Genomic DNA, 15,404 nt, shown 5'->3' with positions numbered 1-15,404 from the left:
GGTCTATTACAGGAGTGAGTGGATAAGGTTCTGTGGCCTGCGATGTGCAGGAGATCAGACTAGATGATTATGATAGTCCCTTCTGGCCTTAAAGTCTATAAGCATATTTTATTTTGTAAAGCATGCTTTTACTGTAATTGTGTATGCAATTGAAGTACCTGCCCATGCAAATAAACAGATGTACATGGATTTACCACCTAGATGCAAATACAGTCATGGCAAATATGCTTGCAGTTTAGGAAGAAATGTACACATGGACCTCCATCTGCAGGGATCTTATACTCTAGTGATGAGCACAGCATAAATGCCTAGATTGAAAACCTGGGTCCTTGAGTCTTTTAAAAACTGCAAATATGGCTCTGCTGTTGTTTCCACAATCTACCTTCTCTGCATATTTGCCTCACACATAAATAGCTTTCCTCTCTGATTGTCTCAGAGTTATTCTTCCCATCACTGCTACGTGCCCATCCCTTATCCTCCATCCTGCATCATGTGCTGTGTGAAATCTAACCAGCAGACCCACACCAAAGAGTTTTGTCCTCTAGAGTAATCCAAGGAACAGATTATTTTATGTTGATCAACACCATCCCATTAGAGCGTGTGTATATACATGTCTCTCCCTCCCACTCTATTTCGTGTTCTCTTATGTAATTCTGTATAGTTACTGCTGATGTGGCAGATAGTGTCATTCTGATTACTTATTCATGTAACTCAGACGTTCTGTATTACAGATTTATGGGCACGTCTTATGTAACTAGCATATGTCGGGGCATACAGTCCTGAGATGTCTTGTGTATATCTGAGTGTTGTTAGGACCAAGAACTGCATAAACCGGGTATTTCAAAATAACCTCATATCCTAAGCTATGAGGTTCAGTTTGTGATGTCTTTTAAATATTGCACTCGCTTTTCTGAGTATGTGCATATGGTGCTTGGTAGAAGTCTGCTGTTTAAGAACCAGGGAATGTTGCTTAATAATTATGGCAATGGACTGGGAGATGGGTCTTGTGTGTTCTATTCTTGGCTCTTACCCAAGTCACTTAGGGGTTGATTTTCAAAGGCACAACTCTGTGTAAGGTTCACTCCGTTCTGGGTCTCGGGTGCTGAAACATGCCATTTAGCCTCCTTAAAGGAAGTGTTTCACTGCAGCCCAGACCATTCTGTAATTCCAGCCCTTTCTCTGTGAGTTACTTCAGGTAAGGTGTCTGTGTGCTATGAGACAAAGCTGTAACATATTGCAGCAGAAGGAATGCATTAGGAAGCAGCCATCATATTACATATTTTCAGCAAAGGGGAAAGTAGCAAGAGAAAGGAGAAGCCTCTGTTCAGATCCTCCCCTGGCCTCAGGTCTTCTTCTGACACATTGCTTGACTGCAGGGTTTCCTTGGAGTTGCTTCGTGGTGGCACTGGAAAATGAATCCGCCACTGGGGGTGGGGTGAACCTGACGCTGGTAGAGGGAACCTGACGCTGGTGGAGTGAGAAGCAGTGATTCTCATTAAGCTTCTTTACAGAGCTCCTCCGAGCTGAACTTCTAATAGGCAGATATTCTTAGATTCCGTTTAATGGATGGGGAGGACTCCTTCAGGCCCAACTGAGTAACAGCACTGGGTCCGACACCACTGCAAGAGTAACTCGTTAGCTGCAGCCAAGTTGCACTCTGTTACGTCAGTGGTGGAAATGAGGTTGTAGGGGGAAGCCACTCATTCCTGTACAGGAGAAAAGCTTATGCCTGATCAGACATTGTATGGGTGTGTGTATGTAATTTGAGTGGGAAAGTAATAGGGGTAGCTGTGGCCAGCTCCCAGGAGGCTTCTGCAGTCCTGAGTGCATGTGGAATCAGAATACCTCTCACTGAGTTAATGGATATTAATAATACCTAGCTTTTACATAGCACTTTTCATTAGTAGATCTCAGTGTGCTTTACAAAGAGGTCAGCGTTGTTATTCCCATTTTACAGATGAGAAAACTGAGTCACAGAGCAGTCACCTGGCAGGCAGGGACTAGAACCCAGGTCTCCTAAGTCCCAGTATAGTGTCCTACCCCCTAGACCATACTGCCTCCCTGTACTTGCAGGCCACTGTATGTTTTCTGTGTGGCTTCAGGTAGATGTGGGAACTATCCAGCAGCACAGAGGGGAGCTGACTCAAACCAAAAGCTCTGATGTTGAGGGTGACTCTGGATTCAAAGTTTTCAGCTAGAGCTTTTCTCTTAATTCTTGTAACTGTCCCAAACAAGCCTTTGTCCGGGACATCTGTCCGACCTGCCAGCATGCCGTGAGGGAAGTCCGGCCTGTAGTTCTTGCATTCCAAGCATAAGACTAGTGCTCTAGCAACTTTCACTTTTGGTTCATTTTGTTGTTAAAGTTGCTAAAATGTTCTTTCTCGGGGAGCTCTCTCTGGGCTGGAATGGTATCGAATTTTGTTGTATTGTCCACAAGAGCCACTGCAATTATTTCATGCCTTTTCTCCCTCGGTTAGTTGCTCGACTGGCAGTCTCTGTTACTTAAACATGTCCACTAGATGCTACATTTACCTGGGCACCATCTTTTCTCACTCCCTTTGATTGCCCTCTACTCTGACAAGGGCAGTGAGTCCTGGTGTGAGTGAACCCTGGCCAGTCCTGCTTTATTGCACCATTGTTTGGCAATGGAGATCATAGCTTCTGCAATGCCTCAGACTTGCACAAATCTTCTCCCCTTACCATTCCCCCCCCCCCCCCCCCCGAACTGTATTTGGTCTCTAACGACTGGTCTCTGTGGCCAACCCCTTCCTCTCTCCAACCCCACAAGTAGCATTAAAATCACAGAGAAGTGAAAAGGAATTCAAAGGGGTCAGCAGAGAAACAAATGAAATACAAATCATAAACCTACAGCTGCAGGGAAGGTGTGTGGTGGTGAAAAAGTCTGGTAAGTGACACAGCATGTAGCCATATGGGCCCTGTGTCAGGCTGGGGGAAAAAATCACAGAAAGGGTTGCTTTCTCCTAACATTCAACAAAGAACTGTAAGAATAAGGAAAGCAATATTATTCTCTCTCTCTAGAGCCACTGCCTTGAACCTTCCCAGCCCCTTTTGCTGACTTCTTGCTATCAATTTAAAGATACTACTCATATCCTCAAGTCTGCACTCCCCTCTTTCCCTGCATGAACAATCCTTAACAAGAAATTGTAGCTGCAGATGGGCGATCGGCTTCACTGCTCAGCCAGACCTTGCTTGAGAGTTCTTTGCCCTTTGAGTTAATTGAATTACAAAATCCCCAAAGTATGGGCCCCTGTTAAATAGGTTTAGGACTTTTCTCAACAGGATAATCTTCCTTCTTAGTCTGTGGTGCAAATACCGTCGCTACTAAGGGAACGCTGCAACTGGACTGCATTCTGAGACAGCTGACGATACTGCCTGCTTCCTCTGTATAGAAGAGCCTTGATCAGTCTCAACCACATAATGTTTTGTGTTTGAATATAGGTCTAAATGTCTCTTCCTTTTACTTTTGAGATTGGCCAGAACCACAAAGTTCAGGTCCAGATTGAACATTCCCAAAGATTGGGAGTTAGGCTGAAATAAATATCCAATTTTTAAAGGTAAAAGCCAGGCATGAATTGGGATCTGGAGCTGCATTTAATTCCACCAAAATTTCAGGGGATGCTTTGATCCAGGGCGTAGGTTCCAGCCTCCCTCTCTTTATTTTAGTAGAGTTTAGTGATGTGTGAACGCAGACAGACAGTTTATTAAGATGGGGAAGTGAAGAGACAAATAAACATTTTCAGCAGCTAACAATCTATTAGGACCAGATTTTGTGTAGTGTGTATATATAAAAATAATCTGGTCCTAAAAGATCATGAGTCACAGAAAATGTGTGTGTAAATATTACAATAAATAAAATATCTGGTCCTAAAAGATTGAGGTATTTCATACACACACCCCTGAAAAATCAGAGTAAAAAATATGCACTTGCACATAAGTCCTAAAGCAACTGTGGTATTAGTCATGTCCGTCTGTCAATACTTTTGTTAGAGCGTCACTCTGTTTGGTACAATTGATCCAGTTTCTTTCACACTTGCCACTTAAATCTGGCTTGGTTCACGCGAAGTGCGAACGTTCTAACTGCATCTTGGCTAGATGGGAACTTCGGAAGCACTTGAGATGTCTGGTATTTTCGTGAAACATATAAAACAGCAAGCAAGAAAAGCTTTTTTTTATGATGGAGAGATCCTCTCATGAGGAGTGTCTTGATCATATATCTCAGTAGCCCAGTTGTGAAAGCCTTACTTGGTAATCATTGCAGAACTAATCTCATTTGAAAGGAAGGGTGGCCTTGTGGTTAAAACAGTAGAATGGGCTGTGGAAAATTTGGGCTCAGTGCTTGGCTCTGCTACAGACTTCCTATGTGCAAATCACCTAATCTCTCTGTGCCTCCGTTCTCCCCATGGAAATGGGTAACACTTCCTTTGTTTGCCCCAATCTCAGTAGCAGCCTCTAGATGGAACCATAACATGAGTAACAGCACAGTTACAGTTGAGCCCCAAATTATCCATTAAGGAAAGAATTCCATGGGGCTCTTAGCATGACAGTGCATTAGCGCCGTGGAATCTGCCACTGCACGGATGCTTCTCTTTAATGCTTGAAGTAGCTTCTGTGGCGCAGTTACGTAGCCAGTCCATGTGCTTGCCGGGCTGAGTGGGGAAGCTGCTCACAGGCGGAAGCCAAGTTCTTGGGCTAAGTCTGAGGGCTGCGGATGTGGCATTGGGCGCACAGGTCAGAAAGGGTTAATATCTTTTTTCTTTGTAAACCGGGTTCTAGATTTTGTGCTAGCTGAGCCCCTTGGTTACCTAAAAAAAAAAAAAAAAAAATATCTGGAGATGGATGGAATGCTGCCAGGCTGAGCAGTGCTTCTGTGTTGACACTGAGCCTTCGCTCTACGGTTACCCACTAACGATAGCTGGCAGCTGGTTATTTATTGCTGTAATAAGCACTGCCAAGCAAATGACTGTTTTCTGCGCTGTTCTTTTCAGCACGTTGAGGGATTTCTCGCTGGGTTTCGTTATTTATGTTCGCTGAGTGGGGTTGGTCATTTTGGTTTTGCACAGTGGACTTTGACTTTTTGTACCCATGCGGGCAATACGTGAACCAATTGTCTCTTTTAAAAATAACATCCATGAGACAAACAAATTTATCTGGGCATAAGCTTTCGTGGGCTAGAACCCACTTCATCAGATGTGTGAAGTAAAAGATACAGGAGCAGGTATAAATACATGAAAGGATGTGTGTTGCGTTCTGTAATGGGCCACTCTCTTACCACTTCAAAAGTTATTTCTCCTCCCTTGGTATCCTGCTGTTAATTGATTTATCTTGTTAGACTGACCTAACACTTGGTAAAGCAACCCACATCCTTTCATTTATATATACCTGCTCCTGTATCTTTTACTTCACACATCTGATGAAGTGGGTTCTAGCCCACGAAAGCTTATGCCCAAATAAATTTGTTAGTCTTTAAGGTGCCACAGGACTCCTCATTTTTTTTTACTGATACAGACTAACACGGCTACCACTGAAACCTGTCATCCATGAGACAGTGCTTCTTACTGTGCCAATAATCTCTGGGGTACACCTGAAGACAAACCCCTGACAGTTTCACTCCCAGAAATCTTGGTGCGGGAGGGGGTTCAGTGCTATTATTTTATGTATTATTTTACCACCTAGAGACCCCAGCTGAAATCAGGGCCCCAGTGGGCTACACTGTCCATACATGTTGTCCCTGTCCAGAAGAGCTTACAGTCTAAATAGACAAGACAGGCAAAGGGTGGAAGTGTGGGATGGAGAATAAGGCAGAAAATATTATAATGCCTTTCTATAAATCATTGGCTTCGTTTGAAATAATCTGTGCAGTACTAGTACCCGATCTCAAAAAGACTATTGCAGAACTAGAGGGGGCCCAAGAAGGGGCATAAACATGATTGGGGGCCGGGAAATACTCTCATATGAAAAGAGGTTGAAATGGGTGTGATTGTTTACCTTTAGAAAGGAGATCAAGAAAAAGGGCCATGATAAAAGTGTAAAAAATGGTGAATGGCCTAAAGAAGGTATATCAGGAGCTTCTGTTCTCCCTGTCTTATAACATAAGAACATGGGGACAACAATCCAAATTAAAAGGTGGCAAATTGAAAACTAATAACGGGAAATACTTTTTCAAAGAATATATAATTAGACTGTGGAACTCCATGCCACGAGAAGTCATTGAGGCTTACAATTTAGCAAAATTTAAGAAAAGCTTGGACAAATGGCTAAAAATATCCAGAGTGCTAATAGTAACAAAAAGTTTGGAAGGAATATTAAGCTTCATGGTTTAAACCAGTCTCTGACTATTAGAGATCAAGATGTATTATGACATCCACCTAGTGTGGGATTCTTATGCTTTCTCTGAAGTATCTGGTTCTGGCCATGTCAGAGAAAAAACACTGGACTAGATCATGGACCTCAGATCTGATGAAGTCTGACAATTCCTATGTTTTCTGTGCCAAAAGGAAGCAGTATTATTCCCATTTTACAGATGAGAAACTAAGGAACAGAGAAATTATGTGACTTGTGACAGACCTAAGCATTGAACCCAGATCTTCTGAGTCCTAATCCAGTGCTTAACCACAAGACCTACCTGTATTTGAAACAATTTTATAGCAATTTCTAGAAAACTGCTGATGAAATTTTTCATTTAGCCTTTAGAGCATATAACTGGTTTATTTAAAATATTTTTTCTAGTTTTTTAAGGTTTGAAACAAATGGGATTTGTTCACTGCTACCTTGCAATTTAGCAGTAATTTCTTGAAGCCTCAAACTCCCTTCTTTTAAAGTGCTAAATTGGAACAAAACCCGATTATCAAATCTGCAATCCCTGTTGAAATCAATATTACAATGCTTCTCTGCAAAGGGTTTGGGGTAGCCTAGCAAAGAGATACCAATTTCATCCTTGCTGTCATGGAAAAAGTTCCTATCTGGGGGTGGGGGGAACTATAATTTGAAAGAACTAGCTGAGCAAGGGCATCGTATGGATTTTCCAATTAGTCAAGGATGAGAGTTTTGTCTTTTTCTAATACTAAAGTAGTGCTGTGACTTGCCTCCCTCAGCGGAGTGACAATACTTACAACTAAAACAATCTATCTATTTGGTGCAGATGCCGTAGGACTGCCAGAGGCCCGAGAGCTACTGGAAACCTTGAAAATGCTTCATAAACTCCCCAGACCCCCATCAGCTATGTATGCATTACCACCTCCCTGAGAGGCGGAAGAATTCTTCCGTCGACATAACTCTGTCTACGCTGGGGGCTATGCTGGCTTAACGTCAGGTGGATTTTTGACACCTTTGTGCGACATAGCTGGGTTAACCTAACTTTTTAGTGTAGCCCTGGCCTGAGATAGCTCAAATAACCCTCGTCTTCCATTAACCCGAACTCTCCACCTTTCCAGTCCTTTCCTTCCCTTTTTTGCCTAATGTCATCCTCTGTCTCTCTCCACCCTCTTTTTTTTGTTGTTACCCTCACCCTAACATCTGATGTCTGTGTAATGTTCCGATTTTTTATATATATATATATATATATATAAAAAAAAATATGGTGCATAATTGCATTGGCTATCATGTGAAACGTGAAGTATTTGGTGACATATACAAACTCTATGTTGTTTACCTTTTTGTAGGTTATTTCTCTCTATGAATATTAACACAAAACTAAACCCACAAAAATAAATGACTGCTTTGCTTCCTCTGTGGCCTGCCAATTGGAGTTATCTGTAGTTAAATTTTTCTCCTGATGCAGTGTTAATTAAAGATAATAAAGATAGCTTGAGACTTGAAGCATAAACAGTGCGAGTGAATCCATTTCGTACTGCACCAGTGCTTTGTCGGAGAATATTTGGTATTGCTGCTTGTTTAATAATGTGTGTGAGTCATGCATAGAATCAGTGACAGCATTCCAGAAACAAAGTTCAATTCAATGGGGGAACTTTGCTGCCTGTGAGCTCGTGCTAATGGATTTCATTCCTATGTTACAACAGAGTGGAAGGGAATATCAGGGAAAATTTAAATTGGCCACAATCTGCTCTTCAACTCCAGCAGTTTCAACTATAAAGCTGGGATATTTGAGCACAGGGAAGATCACGGGCTGGTGTCAAATTGCATCCCTCCATTGCTGTCGATGGAGAGATACCAGCTAAGGATCTGGCCCTGAGTTCTCAGTAAAAGATTTGGTCCTACATAGGGAAAGCTACATACTTTTCCCCTGAGCAACAAACAAATATTCCTTCAGAAATGTATATTTGTAATGGTGTTCTCCTCTCCTTTTTGTTCCTGTAAACAGAACCTGGCAATGCAGTTGTTTGTAGATGAGTCCCATGGGACTTTTCTGTAGAAGGGCTTTGCTGGCTGTGGGCAGTGGCTGCAGGAACATCAGTGCTCTGTTTAATGTTCAGTGTGAATATTCCCAAAAGCTCAGTGCAGCCTTTGAAAAATGTCAGTGACACAAATGTGCCCCAGCGCTCTTGGTTACAGGCAAAAAATTAAACGAGAAGCGAACAGTACAATAAACCATCCTTAGTACAATGGCATTATCCTTGTAACAAAAGCATTTTGGGGAAATATAAGAAATACAGTAAGTGGCTTTTAATCTGCAGAGCACGTGCAGTCAAAGTAAAGGGTGGAAGCAACCTTTGATCACTTAGGGTCAGATTTAGCCATCCTTACTCAGGGTAAGCAGTGCCTTGGTTGTGAATAGTCCCATTAAAATCAGTGGATTTATTCACAATGTAAGGTATTACTCAGAGTGTCGCTGCAAAAAGGTTTGACTTGGACTCCATATTTTATGTAGTGTTGTTAGAAGATAATTAATCCTTTTCCAACCTCTACTTTGGACATAATGTAGATCTTGCAGGCCCAACTCTCAGCACATGATCTGCAGGTATCTGGCCCTTAGATCATCTCCAGGGATTAATGCACGTCATATTCAGAGAGTTTTATACTAATGGCTGGATGGCAGCTATATTGACCGTATCAATGGGTTATCGGGTTCAATACAGGAGTAAGCAGATGGAACTCTGGGGCTTGTGATCAAGAGGAGTTCAGACTAGATGATCTAATGGTCCCTTGTGGCTTTAAGGCTGTGATTCTATGAATAACTGTTACTGTATCATTCACCGTTGGGTTGAGAATGAACATCAGCATGTTCAGATGGGGGCAGAAAACGTTCGGGTGCTTTACTTTTTCAAATCACTACCCCAATAATGAGTTCTCCCACTTCCTTTTGAGGTTGCTGCTAGTCTCCCAAGTAAGCCTGGTGGTTTTCTTCAAATGTCCTGTGCTGCACTGATACCAGCCCAGCCCCTCTTTGTACAGGAGTGCCATTGGCGACTCAGCTGTTTTAGCCACTCTCGTCTGACCAGCACCCAAGCCGCTCTAGCCAGCGCAGTGGTTGCAATACAGACTCATGTGGGCAGTCGACGCTGTCGGAGCCGTCGTCGCGACTGCCAGCAGAGGTGCAGCAGTGTGCATCAGAACAAAATAAATATTTTAAAAAAATAAAGCTCATTTTAAGCATGGCGCAGAGGCAAGGACGTGGACTGGGGCTCAGGAGAGCTGGGTTCTGCTCCTGTTCTGACACCGACCTGCTGGGTGATCTTTGACAACTCACTTCCTCTCTATTACCCTTCTTCCTCTTCCATTTAGATCAGGGTGGCCAAACTTACTGACTCTCCGAGCTGCATACGACAATATTCGGAAGTTTGAGAGCTGGGGCGTGCCTGCCAGGGCTCAGAGCTTCGGCCGTGCGGGAGGCACCTGCCAGGGCTCAGGGCTTCAGCCCCACTCCTGCTGAAGTCCGAGCCCCAGCAGGTGCACCCTGTGGGGCTGAAGCCCAAGACCCCTCTCCCCCTAGGCAGAAGCCCCTACCCCACAACCCTGCTCCAAGGCAGAGGTCCTGAGCTTCCCCTCCACCACCATCTGGTAAGTAGAGAATGTGGGGGTGGGGTCATGGGAGGCTCAGCGAGCATAAAAGAGCTGCATGCAGTTCGCAAGTCATGGTTTGCCCACCCATGATTTAGACTGTGAGCTCTTTGGAGCTGGGACTGTCTCTGACTATGTGTGCCCCACCCTAGCATAATGGGACCCCAGTCTCAGTGGGGACATCTAGGCACCACAGTAAATGACAATAAGAAACCGCTGTCTCTCTCTTATCTTTGGAAAGTTAGTGTGTGGCTGTTGCTTTATCCTGTTAAGCATTTTATAAAGCCTGTGGAGTCACAATCTTCTAGCAATATTCTACCCATATCTGAAACTCAGTAGGTAATTTCCTAGAGAAAATGACTGAAACACCACAAAAACTGTGAAAGATTATTTTATGCAAATACATGCTAGCTCCCCTCCATGTAAACTCCTCTTTGGTATGATTCCCTTCATATTGCTCAGTAATCTGTTCATCTCAATTTTCCTGATCTTTAATATTTTCACAAAACTTTTTAAAAAGGAAATTAAACTCTGTTTTCAGATAGGGAGCTTTGATTAGGCTTAGTGGCATACGCTATACAGCAGGCAGCAAACAATAGTGATATCAAGGGGTAATTAGGTTGAGCGTCCTGAGCAGTTCTCAAGTCCTAAACCCTAGAGGGGAAAAAAATTAATGCACCAGTGGTCTTCATAAAACGAAGACAGATTAAATCTGGAGCACTGTCACAGCATTGCTTTTACGGGTACATCTGCTGCAGACTAATTACCTCTCTTCTGCCCATTAAGTTAATCAGTGTTTTTGGTTTGTGTCTGCAGTAAAAACAATTAAAAGCTCAACACTCCTGTTTTTATTTTTTTGATAAATTTACGGTGTTCTGCTTTTGAGGGTAATTTAATTTAGTTTGATGTGTATCATAGTCCAAAGTGTTCTTGTTAGACAACATGCTCTCTCTAATATAATTTATCTGTATCTAGAATGTAATTTTCTTTTCAATCACCTTCTTTCAGTTCCTTGGGCTGTTTTTGTTGAAGAGTACAATAGCTTTTTCCTCTCTTTTTAAAAAACAAACAACTTTGGGTAAGTGATTTTAAAACAAACAAAGAATTGCCATTGGCCCTGATTCAGCAATCCACTAAAACACATGCTGAAAACTAAGCATGGGTTCAAATCCTGTCGACTTCAGTGTTTTGTTGAATAGGGAAGGACTTAAACACATTCTCGAGTGCTTTGCTGTCTATTATAAAAATAATTGAGGAAGTAAATGCAATAAATTGGAGCAAATTCGGTCATGAAGCTTCAAAACGGGTATGAAATATGTCCACATGTATATGTTGTGGTCAACTGGGCCAGATGTAAATTGGGATTTTTCTGTGTCGAATAGGGTAAAAGACAAGCATCTTCGTGCATGCAGGGATTGGGCACTTTATAGTGACCGACAAGGTAGAGGTGGGATTTTCAAAGGCGCCTAAGGGAGCTAGGTATCCAAATATCAGTGAAATGCATGGAGAGTTAAACACCTATCTCCCAGTAGCCCCTTTGAAAATCCTGGTCTGTGCTCCTAAATCACCTGGGCACTTTTGAAAATCCTATTGTGGGTTTCCTTCAGTGTGTCACATAGATGTATGTAATTATATCTCACACACACTAACATCTGACGTTACAGACTGGCTAGGCTGCTCCCAGTGTGGTCAGGGTACCTAACTCCCTGAGGCCCCTTTGAAAATATGAGCCTAATATACAGAAGCTGGGCAGTTCAGTCAGAGGACCAGACTCAGCCTGAGAGTCGGCCATTGGAAACCCAGGCGCGGGCCGCTGGCGGCGAGGAGAGGTTGTGGGCCGAGTGAGTGAGTGGTGCTGGCCTGGGGGTTGCAGGACGGGGGGGTTGCATTGATGTTCGTGCAGCCTCTGCAGAGAAGTCTCCCACGGAGCCACGGTGAAGGAAACACCAGGAATGGGAAAACCCATGTGTGCACGCTGTGTTAGGAGCGGGTCAGTGCACCGCCTGCTAACATGGTGTCCCAATAGGATCGACAACCCTTTTCACAAAGCCGGGGAGGGCGTGAAATGGGATCTGGAGCAGCAGGAAACAGCGGCAGCCACCACCCAACCTGCAGTTTAACAAGCCTTTCTGCCATTTATATTGGAACAGGACCAGGACCAGCATTCTGCACAGTGCACAGGCCCACTAGTTACAGCCACACATAATTTCCTGTGTACTGCAGGTAGCAATCACCATAGAAAACCACAAACATATCAGGCCAGATCCTGAACTGGTGAAAACCCTGCTAGCTCTCTAGATTTAGACCTGCTGAGGATCTGGCCCATCACCTCTGCCTATAAATACACATGGTGAAGCTGGGCAGTTGGCTATGCAGGCACCACCCACCCCGCACTCAAAGTCATGTGCACCCATCTTAAGACCAGCCTTGGCTTTGCTTACCTAGGAATGGTGAGTGTCATGTTTTGAAGCGATTTTGTTAATTAAATCAAGTTCCTAGTCTTATGTAACCATAAGGCCCCACGTTTCAGTGAATAATGAAGCAGTGTTCAGAAGCTCCATATCTGGGAGACAGACATTCCACATTATAATAACTTTTGCCTTTCGTCTTGTCTACTTAATTGGCTCCCAGAGTGCTAAAAGTAACTGAATTTCATCTTGATAGTTTAATTTAAATGAGCTTTTCATTCCCATTTCAATTTTACAGCAATTCTGAAAAAAAATCTCTTCACAGGTCATTAATTACTTCCACCAGCACATCATCTGAAGTAAGCAGAGCAATATCCACACATGCTTCCCCATCTTCCCCTTCAACAAATTAGTCCATAAAAGAATGCATTCAAGTAGCAAGATACTGGAGTTGATCTGATGGGTTGCAAGTGCAGAGGAAAGGAACTGTAAGCTGTACCACTCTATTAAAATGAACTTGCTGCCCCTTAAAAAAACCTAGTGGCGGCTTCCTTCAGCTTTTCAAAGGCTCTTTAACTGGCCCAGCCAATCCAGGATGCCTCCTGCAGAAAGGCTCGGTTCTTTGGTTGGCCAGGCCAGAGACATCAGCTCAGCCTGTTGCTGGCAGAGAACAGAATTCCTCCAACTCAATGCAAGATTGTAGAAACTTCTTTTTGATGCATTTGGATTTATGTTGTGGCCACTAATCTGTCCTAAATAGGGGGCTACTCTCCTAGGCACAGCACCTATTTGACTAGAAGTTTCCCTCTGTAAATGGGTGCTAGATGTTTATTTAGCTTTGTTATATTTTCTCTATTTTTTGTCTGTACTGTGACTTTCATTCCTTAAGGTATGTCTACACTCTGGACCTTACAGCAGGACAGCTGTACCACTACAACTGTGCCATTGTAAGGTCTCCCATGTAGCCACTCTTTGCTGGCAGGAGAGCGCTCTCCTGCCAGCATAATTAAACCACCCCCAACAAGCAGTGTTAACTACGTCAGCAGGAGAGACTCTCCAGCTGACATAACATTGTCCACGCCAGCGCTTTTGCCAGTGAAACTTATGTCAGTCGGGAAAGGGGTATTTTGTTGGTCAGTGGCGTGAAAAAAGTTTTACCGACAAAAGTGGTAGTGTAGACAAAGCCTTAGTTCTCTTCTTATATTTCTCGGGTAAGGGGGGGCCAAAATTTCAGAAGAGCCACGTTCCCATTTAGTTACCAAGTGAGAACAATGGGAGTTGCTGGATGCTGAGCAAGAGCTACCCCTTTTATTTAGACGCTTAAATAAGAGCTGAGCACACTTCTGAAAATCTGACCTGTGATAGACAAACTTATAGGCTTTCCTCACACTTTACTCCATGGCTCTCTACTGATTACAGTCCCCAATAGTCCTTAATCAGCAAGCAGTCCTAAACAAATTATCATTCATCTCACTGCTGTGTTAAGTCCTGCAAATACCCCTACATCCACTTGAAAAATGATTAGGCCTTAGTGTTTACTATTCATAAATGCTGCCAGTGCTTAGCTGTCCTGCAAATATCAAATAGATGTTGGGAATAATATCAGATACTGTATTTGTATCCCTGAATCCATACACTGAAGTCTTCAGGGCACTTGGTAAATTATCAAATTAACTGTCTCATGGACATTGAAAACACAATTTATTTTCCCCTCTTATTATTACAGATGTGATATTTTAGAATTACAGTTGCTATTTTCAATGATGCAAGTCCAAATTCTCATCGCCAGAGCTGGTTGAATGATGTAATAAATTCTTACATGAACATAAAAACCACACATTTGCCCAGATATTATTTGCAACCCTCAGTTGCTTTTTGTGAACTCTTGTATGAATAAGTTTTTGTTCACAGGAATATTTAGAGAAGTCTTAAGAATACTTGTGTGTACATACCAAGTGTGTTAATGCAACCATCTTGAAATGTCCAATTTCCTTTTTCATGATTACAAAAGCTTAAGTTATCCAATCAGGAAGCAGATATACTACCATATGGCTGGGGTAACCAATCAAACAAACCTCAAATAGTGAATGTCAGAGGTAATTGAATTGAATTGTCCAATTAGCTCATAGGTTAATAGAATCATATAAAGGGTCAAATCCTCAGCTGGAGTAAGTTGGTATAGCACAGTGGTTTTCAACCTGAGGTCCATGGACCCCTGAGGGTCCACAGACCATGTCTAAGGGGTCCACAAAAGGTAACTATGAAAATAAAGTTTCAGATCCCAGAAAAGGCATTCTGTTTTTCTGATCAATCAAAAGTATGTGAATTACCCCCATCTACTGCTCAAAATGGGGAAGTGTTGTCGTTACCATAGAAGCCCACAGTTTAGCGCTCTCTCACGATGCGTCAAAAGCATGCCGAGCACGTGTAACATTTATATTTGAATTCTGTTCAGTCAATTTTCAGTCTAAGACTTCCACGGACCACCAATTGAATTTCCAAAGGGGTCCACACTTGCATACGAAATTTTTTAGGGGTCTGCAAATGAAAAAAAGTTTAAAACCACTGCTGTAACAGCTCTGGTCCAAAATGTTCACTAAACAATTTCTGAATAAATCAGATTTGTTAAAAAAATATTAATTCAAAAGGTGAAATCCTGGCTCCACTGAAGTCACTGACAAAAGTCACGTTTACTTCAGTGGGATCAGAATTTCACCCAAAGTCATCATTGTGGATAGTCAAACAGAGAATTCTTCCTGTAAGTTGTTTGCTATGATTAGTGCATCTGACTCTCCTCATGGCTGATTCTGTTTAAAAATGAAGGGCTAAGGACATCAGTAACAAGATGCAATCTGTAACACCTAGCATGCCAGATTGGTAGGGACCAGAAGCTGTTACTGTTTGCGCTTGGTGAAATAAGTTGGATCTCCGTTCAATTCATACTGCACAAGTGTCTACATCAGACAAACCACGCCGACAGCTGTCATGTATTGGCACCTAGCTGAGAGATCAAGGACTGAA

General features: G+C 42.8%; 1 protein-coding gene and 1 long non-coding RNA gene across 6 annotated transcripts in view; both read left to right on the top strand.

The window, feature by feature from the left end:
• SHLD1 (shieldin complex subunit 1) overlaps positions 1-15,404 on the top strand; it is a 67,776-nt gene that overhangs the window by 29,779 nt on the left and 22,593 nt on the right. The window lies entirely within an intron of this gene.
• Positions 9,911-13,886, top strand: LOC122465261. The gene is made up of 3 exons (XR_006289971.1): positions 9,911-9,975; positions 10,984-11,053; positions 12,709-13,886. It is a non-coding gene; the product is annotated as an uncharacterized LOC122465261 (long non-coding RNA).

The sequence above is a fragment of the Chelonia mydas genome, chromosome 3 (genome assembly GCF_015237465.2).
Source record: "Chelonia mydas isolate rCheMyd1 chromosome 3, rCheMyd1.pri.v2, whole genome shotgun sequence".
Lineage (NCBI taxonomy): Eukaryota > Metazoa > Chordata > Testudines > Cheloniidae > Chelonia > Chelonia mydas.
The sequence above is the reverse complement of the archived record's forward strand: the minus strand, read 5'-3'. Positions and strand labels throughout refer to the sequence as shown.